Source organism: Coturnix japonica, chromosome 2 (genome assembly GCF_001577835.2).
Source record: "Coturnix japonica isolate 7356 chromosome 2, Coturnix japonica 2.1, whole genome shotgun sequence".
In the NCBI taxonomy this organism is placed as follows: Eukaryota; Metazoa; Chordata; class Aves; order Galliformes; family Phasianidae; genus Coturnix; species Coturnix japonica.
Window position 1 is genome coordinate 12841195 of NC_029517.1, and position 17784 is coordinate 12858978.

The window sequence follows — 17784 nt, forward strand, 5'->3', positions numbered from 1 at the left end:
ACAAGATGCAGAAGGTGACCCAGCTGGTAACTTTCCGTCTTGTCAAGAACATTAAGCCCACTCCCTGAAATAAATTCTTGCTCAGTTTCATATGTCTCCTTGGGCTAAATACTCACTTGCAGGGTGATGGAATAAGACAGATTAATCAACAACCACAGAGACCAGGCCCAAAAATACTTTGGCAGAGATTAGGCCATAAATTGGCACAGTGCCTTGAAGTAAATTACATCCATGCCACCAGACTTTGTGGCCTTTCTCATATGGCTTCCTATGTATTCTTATAGTTACTTGGTATCTTCTCCATTTATTTACGTTTTCTTCCTCAAGTGTCTTCACAATACCAATATCATAACTATTAGAAGATTTCTAGTAATGGCATGTTTGGCACTCAGAAGTCTCTCCTCTCTTACTTAATTTGGCTTTTACCCCTCTCTTCACTGGACATTTTGGATTCACTTTGCTGTTCTTTGTCCTACCCATTCAATTTCCTGATAGAAATTTCTAGCAACTCACTGTAAGCAGGGCTGTTTGGCCAGCTCTGAGCCTCGAGAAGGCTTCAGTTGAAGCAGATGAAAGTGAGTTTCATCCAAAAAAGCACTAAATTATGAAAAAAAAATATTCAGAGCACAATTCAGACTTGAACTGGAACTGGGTTTCTGACAGAAGACTGACTTTGTGCTGGTTGGCAAAGAAGATCCTTTGCTTGATAGCAGTGATGAAAACTATCAGTCATCCTTGTAGCAGGTCCTTATTAGCTTTCACTCCCCATGCAGACACAGCAGATATCACGACACTTTCAATAGAGCAGCTATTACATGGAGTAGCAGAGCTGAATTCTGCAACTTAGTGTTGGTTCAGAAAGCACAGCTGTCTTGCTTGTAATAGCCAGCACTAAACTAGGCTGTTTTCAGCACTGGTGAAGTATCCCATGTTCTATTTTTTGTTTGCAGCATGAAAGCTTTTATTCAGGATATGACAAATGGGATTTCTGTGACCTCAGCTCAGCTCTATCTGCTGATAGAGACATTATTTTTGGCTGTAATGCCACTATCGCTTTAAATAATTTAGATTGGAAACATTCAGGATGAATTTCACAAGGAGACGCCTGTGCTGGAAATCAAGTTTCCTATGGCATCCAAGCCTGGGACACTGTCTAGAAGGAAGAAGCTCCCACTCCGTCTCATACATAAGGAAAAGCTGTGCACGTCTACTTGAGAAACTCAGCTACTGCAGTGACTGTCCGCAGTGCAGTGCAGATTTCCAAGCTAACTTCAGATGAGCTGGCTGAGACCCACTAGAAATCTGGCTTTGGCACATGAGTCCCTGTAGATATCCCTGTCCTGTCACTCTGGCTGTGATGTGAGCCATCAGTTCAGTTCTTGGACTGTGAACTCAAGCAATGAAAAAAAAAAAGACAGGCTGAAAACAAACAAAAGATCCACAAACTGCTCTTTGACCCTAAGACAGCAAAGTGCACGCTGCGTGTCTTTCAAAGCCATGAGACGTGGCTGTTAGAAAGAAAATCCCTGAAAGTGAAAACTGCTGTGGAACTGACAAACTTCAAGAATGTTTGGTTTGGAGAGAAAAACCTGGCGCTGCAAAGCTTGCTGCAAACTGAGAGCAGCTGACAACATCTGAATTGAAGAAACTGAGGACCCTTCTGATCCTGGATTTGTTGTACCCTTATTTTCTGTTCACACCCACTGCAGCCAGTGCCTGACTGTTTCCATCCATTCAAAACATAAAATGCCTCCTGTTATAGTCAGTGATCGTGGATCGTAGGACGGAATCTTAACCACTTTTGATGGAAAGCAAATGAACTCCCCAGGATGGCAAGTCATTTCATTTTTCATGTACTTCAGTAGAGGAGTTTGAAGGTCAAGAGGCATCTTCCCTAACGTGCATTTAGTGAAACACAGTCACTGCTCCAGGCCTCTTAATAGCCTTCAAATCAGGTAGAAATCTCAGCTGTTTTCTGACCTCACATATTGTCTCAGGTTTTGCTGTCAGAGTTGTGTCCCAGTCCTGGGCCTGATCACTCTTTGTAGAAAGACTTCTTCATCTTCTCCACGCCCTTCTGAAGTCATGCAAAATGGTGAAGAAAGTCAGAGAAAAAGAGAAATAAAGAAAGAAATAAACTGCTTCATTTCTGATAAATGAAATAGTCTAATCAAATGCAATGAGGAAAGGCCTTGCAGAAATGTTTTTATAACCAAGGATGTTGAATTAAAAAAGTCAGCCATAGAGGGACAACGACTGTAGCAAGTCAAGTGTTCAAATAATGCACCAGACTTTGAGTTGGAAAGAACGATAGAGAACCAGATGCAGTCTGTGAATCAGCAACTCTGGAATGCCAGCACAGAAAGAATGGCAGTAATGATCCAAGAGGACACACAAAGGCACGCAGAAATTGTTCCAAGATCATTTTAGCAAAGCACATGTTTGTACTGTATATATATACTCCTGTGATGGTACAGTAATGTCTCAGACTCCTATTAGCTTAGTTCCTCAAAGCATTAACTGAGGTCAAACAGAGTTCCTGAGATCCTGTAGGTGAAAGCTTCTGCTAACCACTGGGTTAGCAGAATTAAAAACCAAACTAACTAAAAACCTCACCCACGCTCCATTAAAAATACCTGTTGTTGGAGCACGGAGGAAAACCTCTGACTTACTGCTGCTTAGTTTCCAAGATCTGAAATCCGTTGGCTGAATCCTGCTCTAGTTGGCACTGAAATGGGCTGAGAATGAGCAGAAGGGAGTGATTCTGTACTCCCGGCATTCTGGTGCCACACACAGGATTCCTCCATGTGGGTGGAGATGAGAGACATGCTGTGGGCAAGGGAAGCATTTGTCCCCAGCTAACTTGCAAGCTAACTTTGGCTGCTTGCTGAATACTCTTAGGATAGATGTGGGATGAGTGGGAGAGCCTGGCATGCATCCTCACCCTGCCGGTTGTTCTCTCTCCTTGGCAATGGGGGTGTACAGTTACTGTAGTGCCCAGACTTCATTACTAAACATCTTTCAGACTCTAAAACAAAAGACACACAGCCAGTCCTTACAACGTTAGACACTCATACAGTCCTTATACAGTTAGACAGTTTTTTTTGGCCATCATTCATTACTTCACTCCCAGGAAAGGTGAGAGGTACCACCCAGACCATTGAATTCATAGCCCCCGAGCACTCCTAGAGAAGAAATAAGAAAGAAAAAGCAAATGAAATTTCTGTCTCTGTAAAGGAGAAAAGAACGTGATAATGTTGGAAAATTTATCGATTGTAGAATTAAGTTCCACTTCAGGAAATTGTGTAGGGGCTTGAATGTATTGGAACACCTCTCCTACAAGGACAGGCTGAGAGCTGGGGCTGTGCAGCCTGGAAAATAGGAGGCTCTGAGGTGACCCGATAGTGGCCTTTTGTTGTCTAAAGGGGGGCTGGAAGAAAGAAGGAGACAGAATCTTTAGCAGGGTTGTCTGTGGTGACAGGACAAGAAAAAATGGTTTCAAACTTAAAGTGATGAGATTTATGTTGGATATAGGGAAAAAGTCTTTTACAGTGAAAGTGGTGAGGCACTGGAACAGGTTGCCCAGAGATGTGGTGGAAACTCCATCCCTGGAGATGCTCAAGGCCAGACTGGACCAGACTCTGAGTAACCTGATCGAACTGTGAATGTCACTGTTCATTGCAGGGCAGCTGGACCAGATGGCCTCTAAAGGTCCTTCCAACTTTAAGGATTTTGTGCTTCACTTCAAATGTCACCTACCGGTTTTATGGCCAATAATCTTTTTCTTTCCTTTTCATGCTGAATCAAAAACACTGATTTATAAAATCTCACAAGAACTTTTCCTCCAAATTTCAACCCAAAAGAAATCGTGAAAGACTTTATCTTGGTTAACTCCGTCAGCTGACTGAGTGCGTGCCCTGCCCTGCTCGGCATACAAGGAGACCATTGTTAATAGTCAGAAAACACCTCAACACTTCATACAGAAATCACGTGGGAAGACCTTCATGGCAACTAGATGGGTCAGTTGGCAAGGCGAGGACTGATAGTGATGGGAAGCTTACTTTGTGTGTTTATAATTACCACAAACACCGCTCAGGATATTTTTACTTCTTTTTCTTGTGACTCTGCTGTCAGCAAACTCAAATATCCTTATGGCTTCCAGTTTACTGGGATTTGCATTTTTCTTGAAATCCATGCTAGCATTATGACGGAGCACTATTCCTGTCACCAAGGTTTGTTGGCTTTTTAAAATATTTACCTATTTCATTTTGAAGCAGTTCTAGCTTTGACTAGTTCCCCGAGTTACTTTGGTCAAGTTCACAACAGCAATGCTGTGCTGTTTTCAGAGGGTAGGACAGTAACTGCTGCTTTTGCCTATGGCAGTGAAATCCCTGTGTGCATTTCACTCTGTGTGGGCCATTTGCACTTGTTGAAATTACAGCTGTAGTTGTGCGACTGAAAGGGGCAATGCGGGATTTCTACCACTGCTGACGAATCTGGAACCTAATTTGAAGAGGCCACGGGTAGGATGGGAAAGTTATGTCTGTCCCAGCTGCTGCACAGATTGCTTACATATGTGACAAAAATGTGAGTCTGAGCACTGAGGATAGTTGTGTGTATGACCTACTGCTTCTTCAAGAACAACAAGCAAGTAACTGGCAGTGTTACATTGAACCAAAACTGTTAGAATCATAAGATTATGTTTCCCTTTACAAAGCAAAAGGGCATCCTGCATATTTTGAGAGCTTTCTTCTGTACTGTTTGAGTATGAAAGGAAACTGCTGAAGCCTCTGTTATTTTTGTTTCAGTTATTGAATTATTGTCCTATAATATGATCACAAGACCTGGTTCCTGTTCAACATCTCTTGAAAAAACATGAAACAGTGCAAATCCAAAACAAAACCAACCCAGAATAAAGAACAGTCACATATTTCTCACATGCAGCTGACCTGCTCTGCTGTCTCAATACACACAGACAGCATATGATCTTTCTCCTTCAGTTCATGGCTTGTTTAGATAACAGATGCTTTGCCCTCCAAAGGAAAAGGTAAAAAGGAAGAAGTAGAATAAAATGCAAAAAAAGCCACAAACAAACACCAAACCCTCTGCCTGGTGCTTGTATGTGAAGAGCAAATAAAACAGAACTGTTTGCAGCTGTTCCTGGAAAGCTTATAGCTACAAATATTGTCTTGCAGAACAGAAAATGATCAAGAACTGGAAAAATGCAGTAGTGATTAATTTTATGAGACTTCAATAAGTGGATTAAATATAAGATGATCTTTGTTTTGAAATCAAAGTCAGGATATGTGTCTGTATTTGGTTCTTTGCCAGTTGTGTGATCCCCTTGAGACTTTTTCTTTGCACTTGTAACCCAGGCAGAGAAATGGTATGCAAGGGAGAAAAGCTCTGGAAAGGTTCATTAATGCTTGTGTAAACTGCAGTTCTTGTCTTTTCCAGGCACTGTGAGTGCATTGGTTTTTAAAAGAGATTCTGTGAATACGGAGCAACCTCAACAGTGACAGACTCCACATTTCTATACAAACGTTACATACACATACAAGATTAAAATGTATCTGCAAAATATTTCTAACAGGCTGAAAAGACCTGCACCTCAAATTACTCTCTTAATTAGACACTTTAATTGCACTGTTTTTCAATCTGCATCCCAAGGTAACTTCTAGATGTAGAAAAGCTGCTGCTTGGAGTCTGTTGGTGAAACATCCAGCAGACTCAGAGCAAACAGAACCATTGTGAGTCTGGCGGAGCCCATGTATTCTATCTGCAAGTTTACCTGGCTACATTCCTAAGACAAACTGCAGGATCAGAGATGACAGTGATAATTTCACACTGAGAAACTAAAACACTGAGAAAAGAAAATAGTGCTTCACAAAAAGAATGTGTAACTTTTCTGCACAGCCACAGTAGTTTGTGCAGAACTGTTTATGGTAGATTGTCACACTGTAGGCAAACAGTAAAATGTGGATTGTGTAATGTTTGTGATTTAAAATGATACAGCTTGCCAGGACAAATGCTGTGAGTTTTGTTAAGGGTTTACTTGCTTCTCTGCCAAAATGATTAAGTTTTCTCTTGAAAAAAAATTTTTTTTTTTCTGTAGCAAACTCAGAAATACCAAAACATCCATTGCAGTCATTTCCACAGTAGAAAGGCAAATCATTTCTCATCTGATTAATTACTTCTGTGACAACAATTAAGCTCCACTAACAGTATTTGAAAAGTCAGGCAAGTGTAAAGCAGCCAAAGAGCTTGAATTTTAGCGCTGTGTGGTCACAAGTAATAAAATTCCATAGCTGTCTTCATCACTTTTTGCTCAGCCCCTGCTTCCCTCAGTGCTTCTTTGGGAAACCAAAAGCATTGCTAGAGAGTTAAGACCAGACAGAAAGCGCACACTTGTTTGAATGAGTATTAACTGCACACAGATGTGTCAGTCTGGGACTCCTGCTTTCAGAGCCTGGCAATGGAATACCAACCCATCGCCTGTCTTCAGATTTCACATCTTGAAGTATATGGAACTCATATACGTGGGCAGGTGACTCAAACACACAATTCTGTACTTAGAATTTGTTTTCATTACATCAGCTCTATCCGTCACTCAGTTTAACCTGTGCTCAGTGATAACAATACCTCTGGAATCTGGTGGGAAAATTGTGCATTACTCCATTATTGGCAGGATATTTAACCCATCTCGAAAGGGCACCATTTTGAGAATCATTGCTCATTATGCCTCCTTCAAATACACCAGACCCATTTGCCACATGTCCATTTGACACAATAGTGAAACGTTTAAAATGTTTAGACAGCCAAATTCAGTTTTTATTGTCGTCAATAAAGCAAGTATAGTGATAGTACTGGCAAAGCAATGGAGAAGTCATGGTGCAGTGGAGAATGTACATGCATGCCAAAAATGCAGTTATCACAGAACCAAAGAATCCTTGAGGCTAGAAGCAACCTCTAGAGATCATCGAGCCTTACCTCCACCTAATGTCCCATGCTTTGCACTTCAGACAGTAACACCGTTTGGTGGCTGCATCTTCTGTATGAAATGACTCATGTCAGAGTCTAGTAAGTTCTTGCTGAGGTCCAATGACAGAGCTTTTTATAGTGTGTCCTTCAGTACAAAGTTTGAAGCAGTAACAGTTCAATGGGTTTTGTTTGATCTCTGTAAAATATAGAGAGATAACCGGTCTGGTTCTCTATTATTTGAAGATATTTCAAATGAGTCAGCCATCAGTTTGGCAAAACATGTGAGATTATCATGTGATTATAAACGTCCTGAGACTGAAGCATTTCTACTATAGGCAGTCTTCTGAAAATCTCCTTTAGGTCAATTCAAATCTATACTTAAGAGCTCCATGAGTAAATTCAAGCATCTGCTTAAAATGCCCCCTACTTAAGGGCACAGCGCAGCATTCATCCTAGGCAGGCTTTAGGCATTTAGGATCTGGCTGTCCAAAGCTAAATCAGTTTATCTGGGATCTTCTAGATTCAATATGAGCCTCTTCAATGGACAGTTTATCTGATGCATCGTATAGCGACATAAATCACCTTCTGGGGGTACTTAAATTTGTTCATGGACTCTAAGAAGAGACTAGGATGTCTAGACTACTGTCTAACCTGAGGTGCTTATGACAGGCAGGGTGAAATCTGTTCTAGGTTTTAACTGTTCTGGTTATTTAATGCTCTAAGAATCATCCTGCCCCAGGCAAGGTCAAACAAAGACTGCAACACATCTCTGGCAGACAGAAGAACTTTAGCCTTCCCCAATTAAAATGCTGAAGAGAAATCCTGGGCACCGTCTGGACTACAGGCCAGGAATACCAAAGATCCTATATGCTGTGATATATGATTTTTCCTCAGGCAATTTGTTTTATCTTGAAATTTCTACAAAAATTGCCGTTATTAGGACTCTTCTGTACTAAATACATACGATTTTGTCTGAGTGTCCTCTAAAATCTTCAGGGTGTCCAGTGATCTGAATAAAGATATATAACACTGGAAGTTTTAGTTAATTCTAAAGTGACATAGCAAGCATACCAGTACTTCTCGCTTTTTCTCATGACCAGGTCATGATGTTGAGCTGTGAATTGCAAAAAGAAAGGGAATACTTGCCTCCCAGGGAAGGAGTTTTGCTATTTTCCCAGTCTATGTACAAACAACAGTAAACTAAAATGTTCTTCATATTCAGAGCAAAATACCTCCTGGTACACATTCAACAGCCACAAATGCTCAGTTGAAATTTCTTGAGAAATCTTTTATTTGGCCAAGAAAGATGAGCTCTAAGCCATCCAGAGTTTGTCTCCCAAGCTTATTAGCACTGCTTCTCATTTTCTGGATTCATATCTTAGCACTGTCCAAAACATAGCAACAGCTGATTGAAGAAGACTATGTAGGTCACTGAGTGATGTCCCAAGCAAAGAATCATTGCAACAGATATTTAATCTTAAAAGAGCCACAGAATCACTTCATGACCAATCCCATCCTCAGTGCACACTGCACTTGATTGCCTATACAGACTCAAGACACAGAAGGACAAGAGCTGTATCTCTGATGGACTGTAAGAAAAAAGCAGCAGCTCTCATTTCCTTAATGTCTTTACAGTACTAAGAATTTGAAGTAAATTATCCAAAAGATCCAAGATATTCCTAGAGCTTCTAACTCCAAAAGTATCTCTGCCGTGCCCCTACCAGCCCCTACCCAACTCCCTTTGCTAAGCAAGAGAAGTCCTGTAATGGGAGGCTACAATACAAATCTCCTCTGCAGATTGTACTTAGGCACTAACCCTAATAAGAAACTGGATGCAAAAGAACAATTATCTCAGGCTTTAATTCTAACTTCTGAGTATTTCTTATCCTGTTTTGTGATCCCCATCCATAAACTTATCAACCTCCATCTTATAACATTTACAGCTTTTATAACAATGTACCATTGTTGTCCATCTTTTCCCAGGGAAATCTAGCCATGGGGAATACAACAGGAATCTAATTAATTTTTGTTATTAAACCAGCATGAACTTGGGAGTTAACCCTTCCATTAAATACCACATATGTCTAAAATAGCAGTGCTGCTTCTCGTAGACAGGCTGTACATTCCAACAACAGAAGTAGGACTGGTGGATTTGTAATCAGAGCACATTTTGTCTAAGAAAGAATAGACACTCCAGATAAATTAATATATAAAGGAGTAATGCAATCGACCTTTCAAACTGTAGCTTAAAAGCAAAACAGACACACACACACAGTTTTCAAAGCACAGTAGGTCCAGCATTCACCTATACTGCTGTGAACCATGAAGTTCAAAGTAGTCAAGGTTAGAAAGGGGTGATTTCTAGAAACCGCGAGGGGATTAAAGTTCTCTCATTGTGAAATGAATTTGGAGAACTATATCCTTACTAGATACTTCAACATCTGCTAGTCTTATTAACAGTGAAATACAAGTATGGTTTGGTTGTCACATAAAATACCAGTAATAAGTTTACAAATAAATGCATAGTATTCATTTCTGAACAAATGACAAATGCACATAATAATGACAGAACTGGAAATTTTCCACAGATTTAGAATTACTTCAGCATTAAAAACTGCATGGGCAGCAGGTTGAGAAGTGATCTTCTCTCTCTACTCTGCCCTGGTGAGTCCACATCTGGAGCACTGTGTGCAGTTCTGGGCTCCTCAGTTAAGAAAGACAGGAGACTTCTAGAGTGAGTCCAGTGGATAATTAGGGACACAATCACAAAGATAATCAGGGACCTGGAGCATCCCTATTATGAGGAGAGGGTGAGGAACCTGGGACTGTTCAGACAGATAAGAAGACTAAGGGGAGATCTAATCAAAATGTATAAATATCTAATGAGTGAGAGCCAAATAGAGAGGCCAGGCTCGGTGATGCCTAGTGATAGGACAAGGGGCAACACTGTGTAGTGCCTGTTAAATGCACAAGTGCAAAGGAGATAAAGAATATTCTATTTTTGCTCATGGTAAGCAATGTAATACCATCTACTTGCAAGGGGCACTGTCTCCCACTTTAAAAATCATAGATCGCACTGAAATCTCTATATTATTTTTCCTTCTCTTTTAGCAGGTGTAACGCTTTTTGAAGATTCCAAAAATGGACAATAAATCAACTGAGGAAACGATTTCCTTATTTTTCCATCCAAGTAGAAGCTCTGTCTTCACACCTGTGACAAAGGAAGGAAGCGTTCTTTGCCAAGAATGATGATACCATTGTTTCTGAAAGAGGTGCGGACAAATCAGAATACAACTATTTAAGAGGTGTGGGAATCACAAAGGCAATTTCAGTTCCACTAGTCTGATTTTATTTCTAGCAATGTTTTTTTTATATTCTTCTAATAAGTAGGAAAACAAGAAGGCTGCTGTTGTCTGCTGAAGATAAACTTAGAAGTAACATGGGCAGCTTTGAGGATGAATCCATGTCTTCTTCATATCACAAATAAAAGGGTTTTCATAAATTGTTCTCACTGTCCTTTTGTCTTTGCAAATATTATTTGCCATTTTCAGTAGGTGTCATGACAGGAGGAGTCATCATGAAGAGTATTTGATAGCTGGAGAGATGTAGTGTGTAGCATTGCAGCAACTCTGGAAGAATGTATCTTGGCATCACCAGCAGAGAAAAGAGGGCAGGAAGGACAAGAACAAAGGATAGAAAAGCAGCAGCAAAGTCGTACAAAGCATGGTCCATAACACCAATGATCTTTGATCTAGTAAAGATATTTAATGAAGAAAGAACCAAATGTGGTATGATTTCAGCTGGGATAGAGTTGATTTTCTTCAGAGTGGCTGATATGATGCTTTAGGGAGAAAACAACGTTCATAACAAACCAGTGTTCTAGTTGCTGCTGAGCAGTGCACAGAGCTCCTTGTGCTGTCCTGCCAGTGAGGGGGTCAGGGGGGCATAAGGAGCTGGGAGAAGACAGAACCAGGGCAGCTGACCTAAACTGGCCAAAGGGATATTCCATACCACAGGACATTTTGTTATCTAAAAAACTGGGTGAGTTGGCTCTGGGGAACAGATATTGCCTGGGGACTGTCTGGGCACTGGTCAGTGAATGGTGAGCAATTGCATTGTGCATCACTTGTTTTATGAATATATATATATATATATATATATATATATGTATATAAAAATAAGTATACATAACTACCATTAATATTCTTTACCCTTCCCTTTCTGTCACACTAAATATTTTTATCTCAACCCATGAGTTCTCTTTCATTGTTTTTTATTACAGTTCTCTTCCTCCATTCCAGCGGGGGAAGGGATTGAGCAAACAGCTGCGTGGTGCTTTACTTGTCTGCTGAGTTAAAGCAACAGGGTGGGAAAGATTGTGTAAGTAGGTGTATTTCTCCTGAACTGTCTGCAGTGCCTGCTAGACATGGTAAAACAAGGAATGCATGAACAAAAACATGACAAGGTTGGATAGGCAGTGAGGGCATGGCTATAAAAAAAGCTGAAACTGACCACCTACATGAATGAAATATGGAATTGGGGGGAGTTTATTCAGGATGACAAAAGATCTTCAGATGCTGCAAGAAAGTGATCAGTACCCGCCTCATCCCCTATGTGGCTTTTTTTTCTTTGTAAGCTCTACCGCTCCTCAGAGCACTAAGTCAGCACTTAAGCACCAAGAACTGCTGCTATCCCACATATCATTGCCATGTTGTAAGGACTGGAAAATGTCCAGACTACAAAAAATAAAACTTTTACTAAACACCCTGAAGAGCTGATGAAATTTCTCTGCCTCTCTATCCTGTGGACAGTCTGAAGAAGATGTGACTTGGAGGAAGTGAAGAAAACTATATGAACTGCCCCGTGACAAGTACATACACATATGCACACACACACCACTCCCTTTCCTTCGGGCAGCTCTCCAGCTAATGAAGATTCTTACTTCTGTTCAGGCAAGGCATATATCCATTTATGGGAAGACTAGAAGTCAGGTTGATGAGTCTGTTGTGAGGTCAGCCGGAATTTAAGATACTATAAAAGGTCCATTTTGATGCAGTTCTGCCATCCTCCAACCCCCCATGAATGGTTTGTTTACCATGGCCATAAAAACTTGTTCCACAAAGAACTTTAAAAAGTGCTCTCAGCTCAGCAATTTCAAACTGGATTCTGAAAGTCAGTTCCCTTTTGTGCATCTCTCATGTGCTGTCACCAACAATAAACATCAGAATTGAGGTAATTCTGTTCAAAAAAGACCTAGAAAAGGCTTTGGATTTCTCTCCCCCAGCATTATTTCTGCAAGGCCTATGAAGTAGAAATTAATAAAATATATATTTTGCTAGATTTCAGACGTGATTTTGAGTATAAGTACACTTCATGCTAAGTAAAAAAGCGGTGTGTGGTCATCCTTTAAAGCAGAACCATGCTGAACAAAAAGAAATGCACTTTTTGCAACCAGAATCACAGAATCACACAGAATCACAGAATGACCCGGGTTGGAAGGGACCTCAAGGATCATGTAGTTCCAACCCCCCTGCCTGGCAGGGCCACCAAACATACACCTTTACTAGATCAGGTTGCCCAGGGCCCCGTCCAACCTGGTCTTGAACACCTCCAAGGACGGGGCATCCACAACCTCCCTGGGCAGCCTGTTCCAGGGCCTAACCACACTCCTAGTGAAGAACTTCCCCCTAACATCCAACCTAAATCTTCCCTCTTTCAACTTAAAACCATTTCCCCATGTCCTGCTATTGTCAGCCCTTTTGAAGAGTTTACTCCCCTCCTGGGAGTAAGTTCCCTTCAGGTATTGAAAGGCTGCAATGAGGTCACCCCGCAACCTTCTCTTCTCCAGGCTGAACAAACCCAACTCCCTCAGCCTGTCCTCATAGGGGAGGTGCTCCAGCCCCCTGATCATCTTCCTGTCCCTCCTCTGGACCCTTTCCAAAATCTCCATGTCTTTTTTGTACTGAGGGCTCCACACCTGGACACAGTACAACAGATGGGGCCTCACAAGAGTAGAGAGGGACAATCACCTCCCTATCCCTGCTGACCACCCCTCTCCTGATGGAGCCCAGGATCCCATTTGCTTTCCGGGCTGCCACAGCGCACTGCTGGCTCATGTTGAGTTTAACCAAACTCATAGTTTTGCAAGTGCCTGATGAACCGTTAATCACAGTGGAGGTGAATGCCAGAGAAAATTCCATCGGCTCATGGAATCACTGCACATAAAATCTTGCTGAATGTCCTGTACAAAACAAGATAGAAGCTCTTTTTTAAAAAACGGGACAACTTGTATAATTTCTGACACCCTCATATGAAATCAGTGAAGACACCGTGATATGCTCTCGAGTACACGATATAAAGTAGCAATAGAGCAACCCATCATATTGATGTATAATCACAGCACGTAGATTGATATTTCTTTGTCATTCAATCTCCTTTCCGTTCCGTACTTTCTCTGAGTCTGGGGTCTGAAGCAAGACAAATGAGCTATGGCACTGCTAGCTTGGATTATATTAGTGATGCTTTTTGGCACATAAAAGCACTTAGAATATTAAATCAGGGTGATCTATCCATCATATCAATGAGGACCTGACTGATGCTTTAAAGGATATATGATCTTTGGATCTATTCGTGACCGTGAAGTTCATGATGTAGCTTTTGTCCTTTAATTTTTACTTTCTTTGTTTTGTTTTGTTGGGTTTTTTTTTGCCATTTACAAGTTATCAAATGAGCAGGGCTATATTTACAAATGCAGATCTTTTATCTGTATTTTTGTTACTTCCATGAGAGGTTATTGAGATATATATGATCCTTAGGAAGAGCATTCCAGCAGTGAAGGGAAAAAGCAAATAAAATTGAAACTAAACTGAAAAGATGTGACTTTAAAATGACAACAAAGAGAAATGTTGTGCTGTGAATTCACTGACTCCAGATTTAAAGCTGACTTCCCTTTTACACTTCAGGTAGGGAAATAGTCTGTTTCCAATGAAATGCTAATTTTTTCACCCATTGAGTACTTGGCAGAATCATAATCTCAGTGTGATCTCTTTTATTTCTGAATGCAGCCTGAGATGTATGATAATTATATTTATAGCCATCAGCCATTTCAAATCAAACTGTAGTGAGACTGCCATTACTGTCAATACCACATCCTGGCAGCTGGATCAGCCAAGATCACTTTTATTTGTCCCTTTCACACCTTCGAATGCTATTCTATTGTGAAGCATGTCCTGTACCTAATTTCTTTGCCTTTTAAAAAACCTTGAAATTTCTTCATATTGCACTGTGGTGATAAGAATTTTGTAGCGCGGCATCTCACTTAACTCATTTCTGCGGTATTTCATGATTCAGATAGAGTCATGACTGTATTTTAGGCCCATTGCCTCTGCCCCTTGCACTGACAAAGCACACAGTAGCTACATGGTGGTATCCTTCTGCATGTGCCATCTGAACACATCTGTGTGATTTCCACATCTATTTGGTGACAGCAAAGAGTGAGGGATCACAGATCCCATTTGTGCTGCTGAAGTAGGTCCTGCAGCTGTCACTGACTTCCCTGATTGTTTCTTCTTATGCCCCCAAACTTGGATCTTCTGCCCTTCCTCTTCTATCCCAAGTATTTTTTCTGTTCCTTCTAACAACCCATACTCTTATCTGCAGATGAAATACAGCAACTTCTTCTAGAAATCAATGAAGTCATAACCCTTACTTTCAGCTCCAGCTTTCAGCTCAGTTCCTCAATGAAAAAGGAAATCCGACTAAACCAGAGCACAGGAGCTATTTTTTCCCAAGGTTTTTCAATGACAGCTAGTTTTAAGTACTTTTAGATAATCAGCAGCATCAGAGCTCTGATATGGGTTTCACTAACAAACGTTCATGCTTAGATCCTGTGCTGTAACTGCCACAATTGTAAGAGTTTTCCCTTAGCAAACGATGCATGTCTAATCTCACTCTTTGAAAGAGCTAAGCAATGATCAAAGCTAAGACTCAACCCAATGGTGAGTTTAGTAAGAGTTATAAGCAATGTGAAGTGATTGAGAATAGGGATTTATGATGGGATGTTTCACAGAACGGCTGACAAACATTTTTTATGGTTAAAAGTACAAATGTGGTCTAAAAGCGTGTTCCTTCTTCAGGAAGAATTCAGAGTCTGTGCTTTAGGTAGTTACCAAATGTTAGTGTTAATTTGCACAGATAAGCTGAAATAAACATCGAAAATGTGATTTGATTCCCAGAGTTTGTTTTGCTTTTAATTAGACCAACACTGCTAGAAATGATCAAATATGATCCTGGTGATTAGGAAGAAACCGGAGGTTCCTCTTGCGCTCTTTGCATCTCTTGCCAAACAAAACCAAACAAAAAACTGGTTCTTAGAACCATTGGTATTTATAACAAGAAGTTACTGTCGCAGTTGCATCCTCTAAGTGTGCTTCAGCCCTTCCCATCACCTAAAAGCCTAAACCTGCCTGGGACAGGAGATCCATTCCATATCATATTATTTATTAGAGTGAAAGAAAAATCTTTACTATTTCATAATTGAATGAGAGTTTCAGTTTGCCTGCAGTGTTATTTCATGACACTAAATTTTATCTGCCAGCTTTCTGCCAATCTCAGTAATTTATTTATCTGTTCTGTTCCAAAAGCTGAATTGATTGCTTACAGTCTGCTGGTAGATACTCTAAAATGTATTTTAAAAAGCTGTCTGAACCATAAGATACTGTTACTTTTAATTATGCTTTTCCAATGTCAGGCAGTGTCACTGGAATTCACAAGACATCTTAACAGCCTTTATTTACAGACAGTGTTACAAACAACAAATTGCGTTTGAGGTACAGTCCATCTAATAGATTAATCCTTTTTGTCCTACAGATTGCTTTGCAAATTCAGAATCAATTCAACCTGGACATACAGTAAGTTCTCCAAAGACACATACTCTATTTTTCCAGTATGCTGCAAATTAAAATAAGAAGAGCACTTGTGTTTGCATTAGGAACACTGAATGTCAACAAGTACAGGTAAAAGAATTCAGTTCTCTAAAGGGCAGGAGGAAACAGCTTTAATTTGCTTCCCAACAAACACCTGCTTTAATGATCTGTTCACCTACGTGATATTCTTTTAAGACCAAATCAAAACTATTTTCACTCCGCTGAAAAAATTGTAATAGTTAATTCCATCATTACCCAGATACAGTCTCACTGCAAGGCTCAGGTTTCCCAATTCTCTTTCCTTAATGAGCTTTTATTGCTGGGAAAGACCAGAGATCTAAAGGATCTACGAATCACAGAATATCTCCAGGTTTACAGCACAGATCATACATGGGAAAAAACATGGTTAGTGAACAAACGAACACAAAATTGTTGGAAAAATTACTTTTAACAAGACATTGGTCTTTACTGAGAAACCTTTCTGAACATGCCATATAGGGTTTCTTTAGACCTCTCTTCACAACAGCTGGGTGAGTGAGTTCTGCTCTTCTTTCTGTAAATGACTATTGGCCCAATTGCAAATACTTTGCCTGGTGTCAATGAGACACTGGCAGAAGCAATTTTGCTTCTTTGTAAGCAGAACAGTGACAAAATGAGAAACTTACCAGGATGCTTAGACATAAGTTTTCAAGACTGTTGTTTTGATGTGTTAGAGCCAACAACGATAACACTGTCTTCTTTGAGCACATTGCATCGTGTCAGGTTTAAAGTAGGCCGTGTAAAAGAAGGGATGCTGAATAGTTGGAACTTCTGTTCCCTGAAGAGAAACTTCATGATGGAATACCTGAAATGGACAACAGAACATGCATGTTTAGTTTAGCACAGCTCTTGTAGGAAGGAATCCCACAGCCGGGATAAGAGAGCATCAGCCATTCTGCTATGAATTTGCATAGACTCAATAGACTAGAACTAAGCAGTTTTGTCAACATAGTTGACGCATCATGGTATTTTCTTGTTTCAACATAATTAAAGCAAGTAACTTCCTATTCATGAGTCACTGTTCTTTGTGAAGTTTGCTGTTTAGAAGGTAAGCAAGTCCAAGCACTTATTTCCTTACGAATCACATCCTGATGAAGCTTCTGCCATACCGAGATGTTCTTAATCTGTGTACTGTATGTCAGCTAACACAGCTAACACTACGGCCCTCCTTGGTTATAGAGTAACAAGTTTGTTAAGTAGGTTGGGGCAGAGGGTGTCTTAGCAGCTGGAACGCTGCTGGGAGTAATAACTATGGAATGATTGGTTTTGTAGCCAGCATTTTTAGTTTTCCTCAGGAATGAAAGCAGATGGATTGGAAAAGTAGTAAGTACAAGGCGACAGGTCCTTCATAACAATAATAAGCTCCTGTCAGAGGGAATCTGTGAGGGTCCAAACCCCAAAGCTGTGTAAAAGCCTTTGTAACAGCCAGGCACAGGAATATTCTTTGTATTAGAGCGTAAGAAACGCCCCGTGGATGAAGCTGGACCCTGAGGTGATTTGTCTGTCCCGTGGTGGTTTGGAAGCAGCGCTCACCTTGTACCTGCCCTACGTCACCACACGCTGTTCACATCCCAACGCTGCAAAAGCCTTTGGCAAACACAGGCTGCTCCATCTCAGACGGCTCCTATTCAAATTCACCTTATTTTTCCCCTTTTCATGAAAAAGCGAGTAACTTTAAGAGAAGCACATTGCTATAGCGAGTCATCCTGACCCACACAGAATCACAGAATGACCCGGGTTGGAAGGGACCTCAAGGATCATGTAGTTCCAACCCCCTTGATTTCAGGAAACAAGCCTCCTTTTTCTATTTATTTCAAGGCTATTCCCAAGCTCCCAGCCG

The 17784-nt window shown here is 40.6% G+C and overlaps 2 long non-coding RNA genes across 6 annotated transcripts in view; one reads left to right on the plus strand and one right to left on the minus strand.

Moving 5' to 3' along the window:
• Positions 1-17783, minus strand: part of LOC107308923 — a 25921-nt gene extending 8138 nt beyond the window's left edge. For all 5 annotated transcript variants that reach the window (XR_001553005.2, XR_001553001.2, XR_001553003.2 and 2 more), the window contains exons 1-2: positions 17478-17783; positions 16571-16749 (exon numbers count right to left, since the gene is read on the minus strand). This is a non-coding gene — a long non-coding RNA (uncharacterized LOC107308923). The remainder of the gene's footprint in view (positions 1-16570; positions 16750-17477) is intronic.
• LOC107308924 lies at positions 3415-10287 on the plus strand. The gene is made up of 2 exons (XR_001553006.2): positions 3415-4232; positions 10093-10287. It is a non-coding gene; the product is annotated as an uncharacterized LOC107308924 (long non-coding RNA).
• Position 17784: the final 1 nt, after the last annotated feature.